This window comes from Typopeltis vanoorti, chromosome 8 (assembly GCF_054136105.1).
Source record: "Typopeltis vanoorti isolate ZY-2024b chromosome 8, IOZ_Tvanoo_1.0, whole genome shotgun sequence".
NCBI classification, from domain to species: Eukaryota; Metazoa; Arthropoda; class Arachnida; order Uropygi; family Thelyphonidae; genus Typopeltis; species Typopeltis vanoorti.
This window is the reverse complement of record NC_143556.1, coordinates 49,076,260-49,089,725: the sequence shown is the minus strand read 5'-3', so window position 1 is coordinate 49,089,725 and position 13,466 is coordinate 49,076,260. Positions and strand designations below refer to the sequence as shown.

Below are 13,466 nucleotides of genomic sequence, written 5' to 3'. Positions count from 1 at the left end.
TGTACACCAACGCAAGATGTGAATTATTGAAATTATTTTCTTCATTTGAATGCAATCCAAAGAGCTTGGCTTCATATATGGACGTTGATAGATTTATTTTGTGTGCATTACAGTGAGATGTTTACAGGAAATAAGCCTTTTAGCTTAGTTGAAAAAAAAAAACTGCTTTGCAATGCTTCAACACAACGCAAAGAGCAAGGTGACATTTTGAGATTATGTTTAGAAGTTCGTATAGTCTGCTCTGTGAAGAGTTTTCAGCATGCATGTCGGCAAATTACGAGTTTGACACACACACACACACACACACACACACACACACACACGCACGTTCACATCAAAGACACCGACTTTTACAATCCTTCGGTAATATTTTATATGCGATTTAATACTAGACGCGAAACACGAATAGATTAATTTGCAACAGTAGCACTATCGTTACGAAAACATAGGCTCTTTCTTTCATGCATTGCACGTGATGAACAGATAATTTCTTACTTTCTTTCATTTCATTATTTTCACTGGTTCCAAATTAATCACTCACAAGTGAGAGAAATGAAAAAAAAAATAGATTGAGAGAGAGAAATAAATCCGACTACGCCATTACCATTCCTAGACGAAATTGATTTAATCCTACAAAGAGAGAGAGAGAGAGAGGATGAAATCTCTTTGCACACCCAACGGCGTCAGTGCCCTTGATTTTTAACAGCAGAAAATCCCTTGGCGTATTCTCAATTGCATTTGTGTTCTCATTATGTCGCCTGTGTAATCTGATGCAGAGTACGACCATCGAAAAGAAGGAATTAACAGCGGATTATATTTACTTTTCAAAGTTTGCCAAATGACACCAGCAGTACGAATATTGATTGTCCCTCTCTCTCTCTCTCTCTCTCTCTCTGAGTTAATTAAAGAAGCTCTGATTTATTCGCATCTGGATAAACATTATCAACTGTCAAGTCTCGTGCACGACGTCATTACCCCTGCTGTAGTCGTCACACGAAACATATGGACAGGCAGGGGGGGGGGTGAGTTCGGTCTCGTAGCTCCCAGTTAAGGGCAGGTCTCAAAGTCAAGAGATACACTGGGACAATCGGATTACTCAAAGAACCATTTGGAGAGCTGAGTATTAACGTACTCACCTCTCTAATAGTATTTATCTAATGCGTAGTACCCAGTTCCGGCTAATACCGAAGGTTTGAATGGGACGAAGGGGAGTGGAAATCGAAACGAGACCAAATGGACGAGTCAGCGAGACCCAGAATATTATACGTCGGTGGTTGCTGCTTCCACTGTATTCCTCTTTTGTTTAATACACGACGAACGCATGTTAAGTTTTTACTCCGTCATAAATCTCAGTATATTAATCAGATGCTGGCTACTGTTTGCTGTCAGTAATGGAGTACGTTTGCGTGTGTTTAAGTCATCTTTCTTCCCGATATCAGGGAAATGGACATGCGGGGGGGAAGAGTAAGTGATGCTGTTGATATTAAGAAATAAAGAATTCCTATTGGGGTGTATTAGGAAGTTAAGATTTATCAGAAGAAGTAGAATATCGAGGTTGTGTTGTGAATGCCAACATATGCGTGGTTGGGCTTGCAAACCGGCTTTTCAAAAGTAATACTAAATAACAGGGTAATAAATAACCAAGTTTCTCTTTTTTATCTCAATATGTGTAGACGTTTATGATAGGTAAGCTTGTGTAGTTTTATAGTTTCTCATAATATATGGGAAAAAAAAAAAAAAGAACGGTTTGCTTTATTTCAAAATGATGGAATTTCTGAAAACGGAATTAACAGTTTATGCACACAAATACTTTGTTTGAAAATAGGGTTACAAACAGTACTCAAACTTATATTTTAAATCTTTTCAATAATGCGGTAAAAAAACAACTTAACATACTATAATGTAATATCATATCATAATAGCACAATTACATTGTTACAATAATAATATAATATAATATCATATCATAATAACACAATTACACGAAAAAAATCACAAAATAGAATTAATAACATAATATCATATCATAATAACACAATTACACGAAAAAATATCACAAAATAGAATTAATAACATAATATCATATCATAATAACACAATTACACGAAAAATATCACAAAACAGGATTATATATATATATCATATCATAATAACACGAAAAAATATCACAAAATAGAATTAATAACATAATATCATATCATAATAACACAATTACACGAAAAAATATCACAAAATAGGATTATATATACGTATATATATTTCTTAACAAGTTTTATTTCTTAATAAGGTTTTTCGCTTGTACGTTTATTTGTTGCATGTTTTAATTATTATCTATTTTATTATATTTATGTTATGGTGTTTATTATGTTTATTGCAATATTTATACATTTTTATATATTTTGTTTTATTTTTATTTAATTAAATGTAACATTATAATATCCATTTTATTTTATTTTTATTATTTTCCTCTATGTTAATATTAAATTTTTTTTTGTGTTATTCCTCCGTTTTATATTTGTATAATGATATATGTAGTTTATAGTGTTGTATGTATGTATCGGTTTTGTTGACTGTTGAAAATTAAAATAATTTCAAAAGATAAATAGGTATTCCATGAATATTCCTTGCCAATAAGAATTTTAATATTTTAAGCCTACGCACCAGAAAGATTAAAAAAAAAAAAAAAAGAAAGAAAGAAAGAAAAACTGTTAACTGTGCATTTTTTTTCTTAGCTAACAAGAAAAGAAATATCCAGGCAAATATGAACAACCATCTGTGTTTCTCTACATTTTAAACCCAAGATAGATTTTCGGCAGGCTCGATTTTAAGCTACGTAAGCAGTTTTCTTCGCCTAAGAAAGCGTCCAAATCACGTCTGCAGTGAAATTTGCCATCCGATTTCGTGCTGTGGCGCCAAAAACGAAAGTCTATATTGGATTTTTTTCCCTCCCGTTTTTATATGAGTCTACTGAATGCTTCATTTTAATGGCTTTGCTAGTGTTCGATTAACAATAATAAATGTTTTATCCATTTTTACCCATAATTCCTTGGCATTTAATTATCAATTTTTTTTAAATACACCCCTCAAATGCTATATTAGGTGGGGATAATTGAAATAAAAAAGATTATTAGGGAACGAGAATGTAGTGTTATTTCAGGATTGCAGAATATTACAACGTTAGAAATATGTAAACAAATTACGATCAAAGCTCACGTAACCCCCCCCCCCCTCCACATCCTTCCTGTGTGTCCTGGGATCATCTTGTCCACCAATTACTACAGGAAATAGGTAATAACCTACCTTTAGCAGCTACGGAAACCATGGCATTTCCGCATATCAGTGGACACTGAAAATGCTTCACATTCATGTCGTTCTGTAGTTTAGACGGCGATAGCCCAGTTGAACATTTATCGCATGCTACGTTTTCCCACAGTTTACAACTTTAACCACTCAATTGACACACACGTTAAGACTATCTTATGGTAACATTTCACACGTAAATGTAACTGCTTCAAGTTATAAAATTTTATGAAATATTCACACAAAAACAGCAATTCAGTGTTTGGTCTCTAGGGCATGATTTCCGAACTATGTAAATGATAAATAAAAACACAAAATAAAAATTAATAAAAAATAGAGGAAAAAAATCCTAGCTTACCCATTGTACTAATGAGCAATAGATTCACAACCTTTCAGGATAGGAGTAACATAAAAAAAATTAGAGTTTTATTGAAATGTTCGCCATGGTCTATAAAGTAGAATATAATTTAGTATCTTGTCATGTGAAGACATTAGAGATAATATACACGAGACTGGTTTATAAGGAAATTTTAGAGGAGGAGGATTCCAGTGCTGATTTAGAAATAAGGAAATACCTTCATGTACCCTACTCTTACAAATAAATCAATAGGTGAAGGAAGTCGGCTCAGTGTCGTAACACTAAACACAAAATTCCCGGATAGGTCACCATGGCATGCTATGTCTGAAGTGGTCCGTACTCAGGGAGTGTAAGTGGCCCGAATTCCTCCCCCCCTCATCTCCCTCAAGAAGGGTGTATACCACTTAAATGAAAGATCAGTGCATCGATGACGACATAGTGCAGTTATTTTGGTTAATTTATTTTGTTGTATTGAAGTTTTTTGTTTTTTTTACTAGTTGATAGCAACTGGTAGATACTAGTTATAATAATTAGATGAGTAGTTACGAATAGAAATTACAATTTTAAAATTGATTACCCTAGTCTCAAAATCCTATACAATGGGAACCAAATAAATAAATAAATAAATACGTAACGGAAAAAAATTATAAATCGAATTATAACTTCTCATTGGACCGTATTTTATAATGCAAGATACGTTCCTAATATCGGAAAAAAAAACCTGTATATCATAAATTTGGTGTAATTGTCCTTCACAAACGATGGATTTACATGAATAAAGTATGAAATTAGAACCCCTATATTGCGAGGAAATTGTGGAAATTGTATTCACCGATGTGGACTTCCTTATTCAGTATGACTCACAAAGGGGGAAAAAAAATCACCGTACCGATGCTGGAGATGTTTCTAAGATATTTATTATGGGAAAACAGTCATTCTGAATGGACGTGATAATTATAATAGGACAACGTATATAAAAATAAATTTTATTTATCACAATTCCAGTCGTCATAAGCAGAACCATTTTATAGATAACAGCAGGAGTAGGCCACATCATTTTAGATTCGACAGTCATAGACATTAGCTGAGTATAAAAAAGTATATGAATACGGCCTATAAAATAAAAAAAAACATTCGTTTACTGTATTGAGTATTATTATTGCTACCATTAATATCAGTATTATTTTCATTATTTTTTTTTTTATATCTCTGGGAATTTCGTTTGCATAACTGGTATATTTTAAGTCCAAAAATGCATTAAAAAAAAGGAAAGCAAACATCTAGCAACATAAATCAGAGAGAGAGAGGTCTACCTGCAAAAGCGACTTTGATTTAACTGGAGAGAGAGAGAGAGAGAGAGAGAGAGAGAGAGAGCTATTTATAAGGCCGCTTCTGAATTGTAGTTCTGTACTCACTGATAATGAGCTTTCAGCCGCTTTCGAGTCAAAACAGAGGAGACTCAGTTTGTGTAAATAATAAGTAGGATGCTCTTTCGAAAAAGATCCCCCCCCCCAGCAATTTAACTCTTCCAATCCGACATATGGCGACATTGCGCTGTATTTAGCAGTCACTCAACCCCTCCTTGATCTGAGCTATATATCAAGTCTCCGTAACGATGTGTCGGAAACCGTCGGCATCTCTTAGGATCCGGTTGACCTACAAAGCCCAACACGGTCCGCTAAAATGGCAACTCTGGTGTCCACTTCCGGATGTGTGCTAATGAGCACCTTGTGAACAGGAGGTTACGATGACGTTCGTGCAAAACGTCCACCCTCGTTTGTTAAGTCTTGTGTCATTAGTTTTGACACCAATGATGGCAATGACCAATCGTTAAGGAGGGAAAGGTAGGGACACATGACACGGAGTGACATTTTCAACTGGATTCCCTCTCTCTCTCTTTTTAAATTTATTTTTGGAGAGTGGCTGTGGTGTCACCAAAGCATTAAAGTTGAATATCCAGCGGGTTTTGTTATCATATCAAGGCTGCATTGTGCCGCAGTTTTATCAGCAAGTCAAGGTCGAAGTATCCTGAGACCTCAAATATATAAGCGCTGCAGTTTCCCTAGAGATCACCAATAAATTAAGAGCCTCCCTCAGTTACTATAGATGAGCCCTTCTGTTGAAAACCCAGGAATCGAATCCGGTCTATGACATCAGGAACCTTTATCAGTTTTTTTTCCAATCAAATAGTGACTTAAAAGATGGTGGAGGGATTTCTCTCTTGGTCAAGACAAATCGGCCAAGAAAACACACGCTGACAGACAAAAATACATTAGAACCAAGAGCTTCATATTGGTTTCATAAGATGAATCTTACTGTCTTGGCCGTTGTATCATCATAGGCTAATTAATGAGACTTTACCAATATATATTTGCAGGATCTGAGACTGCGTTACTATATTAGAGATGCTTTGATATCACTGATATATTCGTTGCAGGATCCTGAGACTACTAATATATTAGAACTACAAGTTCCTGAGATATCACCAATATTTCTCAACAGAGCCTGCATACATAACCAACATATTACAGTTTTCAAGATTCACTTGCACCACAAACAAGTTTAAATGTCGGTGGTTTCAACAGTAAATTGTAAAGTCTGTAAGATTTCGGTATATTACAAAAAACTGCCGGGTACGCTACTGGCAACAGGACAAGAGTTCTCGCACGAAATTTTGTTTGAATCTTTATGCACTAAAGCACCCATTCTTAAAATAGAACAATTGCTTTTCCACACAATGGCCCATATATTTCGTAAGTTCTCTGTGTCTACATTTTTCTTTGTTGTTTTGTACGGTGTAATTAAACCTTTAAATGGCTACTGTAGTTGGTGAGTGTTATGTTCCGGTGCACGTGAAACGTTTATTTAATCTACATTAGCATCTGGATAGTGAAGGTGTCGGATTACAACTCGGCTATCACCCTGGACGAGTAGACACGCATCAGGGGGAGAAACGCACATACAAACGTCTTGCTTGCTGTTTTTACCCAGAGGATGTGAACCCGATACTGACTCTATAAACAGTTATTTAGTAAGCGAAAGATAAACAGTCATATTTGGATTTCCTAACATAAACACGTCACGCTTTGATCAACCTTCACTATGTAGTAAATGTTTTAGGCGGAAATTCATTGGCCTATCAGAATGCGAATGGTGTTGGTCTATTGCAGAACGAGTGTCTTATTCCAACCAATAGTAGATCATCATTTCTTATCATACAAATACCACGGGATACACCCATATATTTTCGTATTAAGGATGCGATCCGTTTTTTTTTTCCTACGTGTATTTTAATAGTTTCAAAATCCATACTATTTGGAATTTAATTCAAAAAGATAACATAAAACGCTATATTTAGCAAAAATTTAGATTGAAAACAGAATTAACTTATATTATAGAAGTCGTGATTTCATTATGTTTTGGTAATCTGGAATTAGCCTGTTTAGAATACATAGTAAAGCGAAATAATAATAATAATAAAATGGCAACAACATTTCCAATTGTCCTAGGAGCGAAAGATAAACTAAGAGGAATACCAAGCGCATTTATGAAGCATCTGGAAAAGCTGAGCTTACTAACTATAACATCATCTGAACTCCACAACACCAACACGATTGGGACATCTCATATTTTTGGATAATATCTGGTCTATTCCTAAGCCTCTGGATAAGGCTTAGGACTGATCTGTCAGTCGAAATTCTGATTGGGCCTTAGCATGTTTCTTACTACTCTTTTACCGTGAACGCTGTTAATTGAATATAGAAATAATAATAATTAATTAAAAAATTCATTTGTAGTCTAATTTCCACATAAGTATAACTCTTGATAATCAGATTCTAATAATTTCTAACTGTGCAAATTTTATTTTAAACCATACGTGTTGGTTATCATGGAATGAGCAGTTAAATGCATACTAGACTTACATTATGATCTTGCGTTTTAGAAAGAGCACAATATCGACAGCTCGAATTGGTTTGAATAGTAGTGTAGGGTATATTGTGCGTTTGTTTATCGTTAACTGTATACGTATGTACACACACGCACATGCACACATGATAGCTGAACAAATAGCAGATCTGAAAACCACCACATAGATGGAACCGAGTTAGCATCAGAGAAAGAAGGAAAAATACGAATTGTATGAAAAAATTTTCCATGTTTACAATGATGCTCGACCGTAAATTGCTTCCACCATCTTGAAATTCCAGTCCCGTGCAGTTCAATATGCAGTTCTGTGACCGATCAAGTAAGCAGCCAAAAAGGACTTATTAATAATTTGAAACCTCATTCGAAGGTGAGAAACCCTGGATGTTGCAAAGGATATCGGGATAGTAACGCTGGTAGGAGAGCAGCCGGCGCATTTTCTTCCCCCCCTTCATCTTATCGCATCCTCCCCTCCTACTCCGTGTGCAGTACATCCTTGACTACGATACAACCACACCGCGAGAAGAGCTCCGAATAGATGGCGCCACCGTCGCGTCACCTCTGCAGCAGTGCAAGGAGGTAGCTGGCGAAGCAGCAGTAGTGTATAATGGACCGAGGCTTGTGCTGGGGGGGACCGTTAGCTGTGTTCCGTGTGACGAAGCCGTCATGCTCCACAAGCCGGCCGCAACTTGGTAGCGGTGAAGCAGCACAGTCGACAATACCAGGGGTTTGAACATCCAGGGGAGTGTTCCGTTATTTTTCTCCTTTCTTCGAAGTGCATTTCTTTTTTAAACGCCTAGGGATTTCATGTTTATGGGTTTCCACCTGTAATCAGACTCTACCGTGGGTCGTTCGTCTTACGTACGGATGTGGAAGTAAGTGGCCACTTCGCCGAGGGTCCTACGGAGTCTCTTGTTGCAGGGTAAGTAACTTGCACGCGCTTCTTCCGTCTTTTACTTCTTCTTCTTCTTTTTTTTTTTTTTTTTTTTACCACTGCTGATCGGTGGGGGTCGTCGAACAATAGAGCCACAACGTTGTAGACAAACATGAGGGATAAAGTTGGCTCCGTGAGGGGTGTACGAAGAGAGAGAGACGGCTGTTGACGACACTAAAAGGTCCGCTCTAGCGTTTGATAGAGGTGTCGTATTCCCTTCTGTAATCACCGGCCATTAGAGTTCTCCCGTTGCCTGTCAGGGATCGGACTGTCGGATGGTTAATTAGCTCCCGAAGATAAGGAGTATTAAAGAAAGTTGACACCGTTGCTCAGTCTCCAGTGGGGTGGATCTAGCGCTCGAGGGCATCCGTCCTTTTATCCGCATGCTGTGAGTGATTTTTTTTATTTTTTATTTTGGTTTTATAGTCACCTTTTTTTTCCTTTTGCTATTTATGACACCCATGCGAGTGCAAAACCGTTTATTCCCTTTTACAGTTGCACATGAGATTAAAATTCTCATCATTTCTTAACTCAAAAGTGTTTTTATCAGTAGAAAAGTAAGCGATGGTTGTTGGAGCATCGTTTCAAAGTGATTCTTCTCCAGCATCAGACTGACAGCCGTGTGTAAATGTCTTTCACAGGATTTGTCTTTGAACTGCAGTAAACGTGAGCTCTTTTAGCAATCAATTTTTCACCGAAAAACAATTGTACCAGAGGGCGCTAGAGAGCATCCCCCCCTCCCTCCCTCCCTCCACCTATCTATGTACGTTGGACTTCCTTTCACCGAACTTGATCAGTTAATATAGCTACCAAGTGTAGAGATTAAGGCTTGCAAGCGGACGCTTTGAGACGATCTAGTCACTGAGGTAGTTTATTGGATGTGGGCTAATCGGAGTAGAGGTGAGTTGGGAGTTAAGATAACACAGTGATTGTAAGGCGTGTCCTTTTTGATGCATGATGAATGCCTCCTTTAGGACAACTTACTTTTGTCGAACTCTTTTAAATTCTTGGAAAAATAAGATGGAGGGGGGGGGGCACAGGTAATAAGGTAAATTAGAGATTAGTGTGAATAGTCTTTGGTTTTAGTTTGATTGCATAGTTTTATTCATATATAACACGACTGTTTATAGAATATAATAGCCTTCCATGATAGTCGTAGCGATGAATTATACATACAACATAATTCTATACGCTCCCTATACTTGCCTATCCTCTTCACTCCCTGCGGAGCATAGGGCCTCACGCTCCCTATAAAACGAATGCAAATCTATGTAGTTAGAGTTAGCAGTGCCTTCTTGATGTTATTTTTCTATTGTGTGGAAAAAATGGATAAAAAGAAAGAAATAGAGTATTCAACAATCGATTTATTTCTCTCAAACGATTGTAGACATGGCAGACGTTTTAAAAATTATATCTCCCGAATTGATTTTACGATTTTTTTCGAAATGCAAAGTATATGTATCCACTTCTATCTATGTTGCGATTTCTATTTCTTTTAATTGTAGTTTTTTTTTACATATTTTGCTATCCCTTCATTGGCAACTATTTGTATTTCCAACTTTTGTATATCTTTGTGGGAAACTTTCCCGTGTGATTTATGGCATTTCTAAATCCCAAGATGACGGTGTCGACGTCATTGTAGTGCCTCATTCAGTTTGGCGGCTGGAGTAATTGGTATAAAAATAACATTGCAGAGATTTTGTTTATTAAGTATAAAAGTCGTTCACCGGCAGTAGAGGTTGGGCTGATGACAGTTAACTTCTCTTAGTGGTGATCCGTAGAGTTGAAATTGTGTAGATTACGAGTGTTATCGGGATCGCCATAACTTTATATGGTGAGTAGATGCCCTGGTAAGATAATGTACGATTATGGTCAACTAAACAGTAAAATAAAGTACGGGTTTTATTGGATTATAATAGATTTTCTTATTTATTTGCTTTATCCGAGAAACACGGGGTCGATCAAGCAGTGATTCGATATCCTGATCGTTATCACATTCTGCTACGAGAAACAACTTTGCAGTATCAGTCATTGAAATATTTTGTGTTCAAGTCCGGCAGTGAGCTGAAAGACAAATCGTTCTTAATCACTTTTCGTCTCTCCCCCCTCCCCATTTTGACTGTGTGGTAAGCGAGATCGTTTTAGATAGAACAATACCTTTTTCTTTTAAATCGAGGAGGCTCAAAATTTCTCTTGTATAGGAGTCCTTTGTTAATGCAAGATGCCAACAACTTGAGTTAGCATTAAATTCTCAACTGGTTAGCCAGTCCAGTGTATTGAGAAGATCCGTGTTCTTTGAAAAAAAAAAATAATAATAATAATTAGGAAGGAAAGATGGCCGAAGATGTAATGATATACTTACCACGAGAAAAGTATAAGAAAAATCGAAGATTGAAGTTCCCGCCATTTATGATAGTTCACGAGCAGTGACGCTGTACCCATCCAGACAGACGGGCAGATATCAATTTGCGAAAGAACTAGCCCCACCATTTTTTCCCCCTCTCCTCCACGTACACACACACACACACACAGAGAATCCCACTTCTCTCTAAAACCACGCTGCGGAACGCGCTCTTGCTTGCCTTCCCCAAGTTCTGTAGCTGCCTTAGGCATCGTGATGAAGCCTCCAGCCGCCTCCATCTACCTCGCTAAGCCTAACCCTAGATGAAATATCGACCGTTTGCTGAAGTTCGGCCACTGGAATTTCAAGTAAGATCCCTTCCTTCTTCGTTTCCTGAAGTCGGTACGCACGTTTGGGTAACATTTGAAGAAAACTTTATTAATTAAACCCTCCAGGACGCTATTTTAAAACATTTCGTGACGCAGAAAAATTCCCGATTGAGCGCAACACAGTTGCGATGAAGTGTAATGCATCTCGTAACGATCGTTTCCTTATTTGTATTCATTAGTCAGAAAAGGGGAGGGGGTGAAAAAGTAATGGAAGAACACACACACGGACAGAGATAGAAGATGCACGCATTTATGTGCAAATACCTCTTCTGTAACCATACTGATCATATACGAATGTACATAGTATACACAAAAAGTTAGGACATTATTCATCGAGAAATTGGCTTGAATATGAATCTTTTTCTCGGAAGCATTATGGTGATGACGTCATCACGACGTCACAAACTTAAACTGCAGATTTCGAAGTCCATACGTTTTTTTGCTTGCGTGTAAATAATAGGATGCAGTATTTCGCTTTCTTGTTCGCTCTCCGTTTTATACTTACCTTTTTAGGGCTTTCTTAACGCACGCGCACGCACATACACTCCCAGAGTTTCAAATTAAAAGTCCACAAAACTGCTAACCAGATCTTGCACCGTCACGCCATTCTACACTAAAACTTCTTAAGGATGATTTATTATTATTTTCTCAAAAGTTCTCTAGAGGTTTTGTTTGTGAATGTCTCGGACTTGGAGGTTCTCATTAAAAATAGTTATTTCTATGTTTGCCTTCCAGATGGAATTAAGCAATGCTAACTTCCCTTTACTTTCTTTCTTATCCCCCCCCCATCTCTGTTTATTTTTTTATTTTTTCTTCCTTCTTACGTTTTGAAGCTTCTGTTAGACTACCGACACTGGTTCCGTGAGCAAATCTATTCAATAGCGAAATAGAAAATTTCTTGAGGAAAAGAAATGACTTAATGCATTTGGGTAATTTTTTTTTCCCTTCTTACGTTCTTTCTATTTTTCTTTTAAAACTCTTTTATTGCAAACAAAAAGCTTTGCCAGTATATTGGAAAAGTGCAAAAACTGCAAGTATGGTCACGACAGCACATCACTGCGATATTTTTAACACACACACACCGAGTTTATCTTTAACAGCAGTTTGGGAATAAATTTTTCTTTCTCTCTTATGGAATTTCTTTAATATAGTAATAATATAGCCGAACGAAGAAATTTTAACTCTGTCTTGCATTAGGATGCGAAGATTCTATCACATTCTATTCCTCGCCTCGCCTACATCTTTATTATCACTTTCTTAATTATCTAAGCATCTTGATGTTTTATGTTTAAATTTTTCTCCTTTTTTTCTCCATCGTTCGGTTGTGTCATTCGTTATCTTATCATTATTAACCTTCTGTTTCCCTTAAGGGGTTATTTCCTGTGCTGTTAAGGCAAACTTCCTGTACAGTTGAAATCCGTAAACAACTTAATAATGTACATATTTTAAACACATTAAATACTACTGAGTTTAAATAAAATATTTAAATAATAATATTTGCGAAGCTATTATATTTTGTAAAGTCCTTATAGTCCTTATAAGGACTGGCTTAAAGGGGCGAAGCAAGAATGCTTTTCATCTTCCCCGTTATATTAGAGGACAGTGTACGGATAAGGTGTTATTGAGCTATTAAAGCATTGATCATGGCAGGAGGGTAACAGCAATAGCCGAGCCTCAGTTAGAACTTCATTGGCTACAGCATTGCCATCCATTACCCTCCATGGGTATTAGGATTGAATGAATCGATCCTCTCTATGCCATTTTGTAAAGTCAAGCTAGAATATCTCAGATATTTACTGATGATTTAAGAATTCGTGTGGTGTACAGTAATCATATTTTTAAGTCTGACGTCGTATAGGATTCAGAACGTCATCCTATTAGGTTAGGACGATCTTCAATCATCGGTATTTTATATTTATAATACTGAACATTTTACAAAGTATGTTAGCCTTTAATATTAATGTAAATAGTGTAATCATGTAAAATCATGATGTTAGTAACAGTTTTCTCATGTTATTAATATCTTGGAGAATTCAACTGACATTCTTCAGACACTTATCGCTATAAGTAAACGATTTCGCATTGTAAGATATCCCTTTTGGGCTTTTTTTGTTCAATGACTTCCTTTCATGAAACACACTTCCAGAGAATTTGCATTTTTCATTGGACTATCCAGCTTATTGAAGGCTTGTAGTAGCTTGGAAAAAAAAAAAAAAAGAA

The 13,466-nt window shown here is 36.6% G+C and overlaps 1 protein-coding gene across 7 annotated transcripts in view; it reads left to right on the top strand.

Annotated features, from left to right (window-relative positions):
* Ddr (discoidin domain-containing receptor 2) overlaps nucleotides 1-13,466 on the top strand; it is a 418,242-nt gene that overhangs the window by 201,286 nt on the left and 203,490 nt on the right. For 3 of the 7 annotated variants that reach the window (XM_090397224.1, XM_090397219.1, XM_090397225.1), the window contains exon 1: nucleotides 8,205-8,504. The exons of 3 other annotated variants lie outside the window; for them this stretch is intronic. The gene's annotated coding sequence lies outside the window, so the exon portion shown is untranslated. Of the gene's footprint in view, nucleotides 1-8,204; nucleotides 8,505-9,354; nucleotides 9,417-13,466 lie in introns of those variants that run through there. One more of the 7 variants, XM_090397223.1, reaches the window with a different exon arrangement.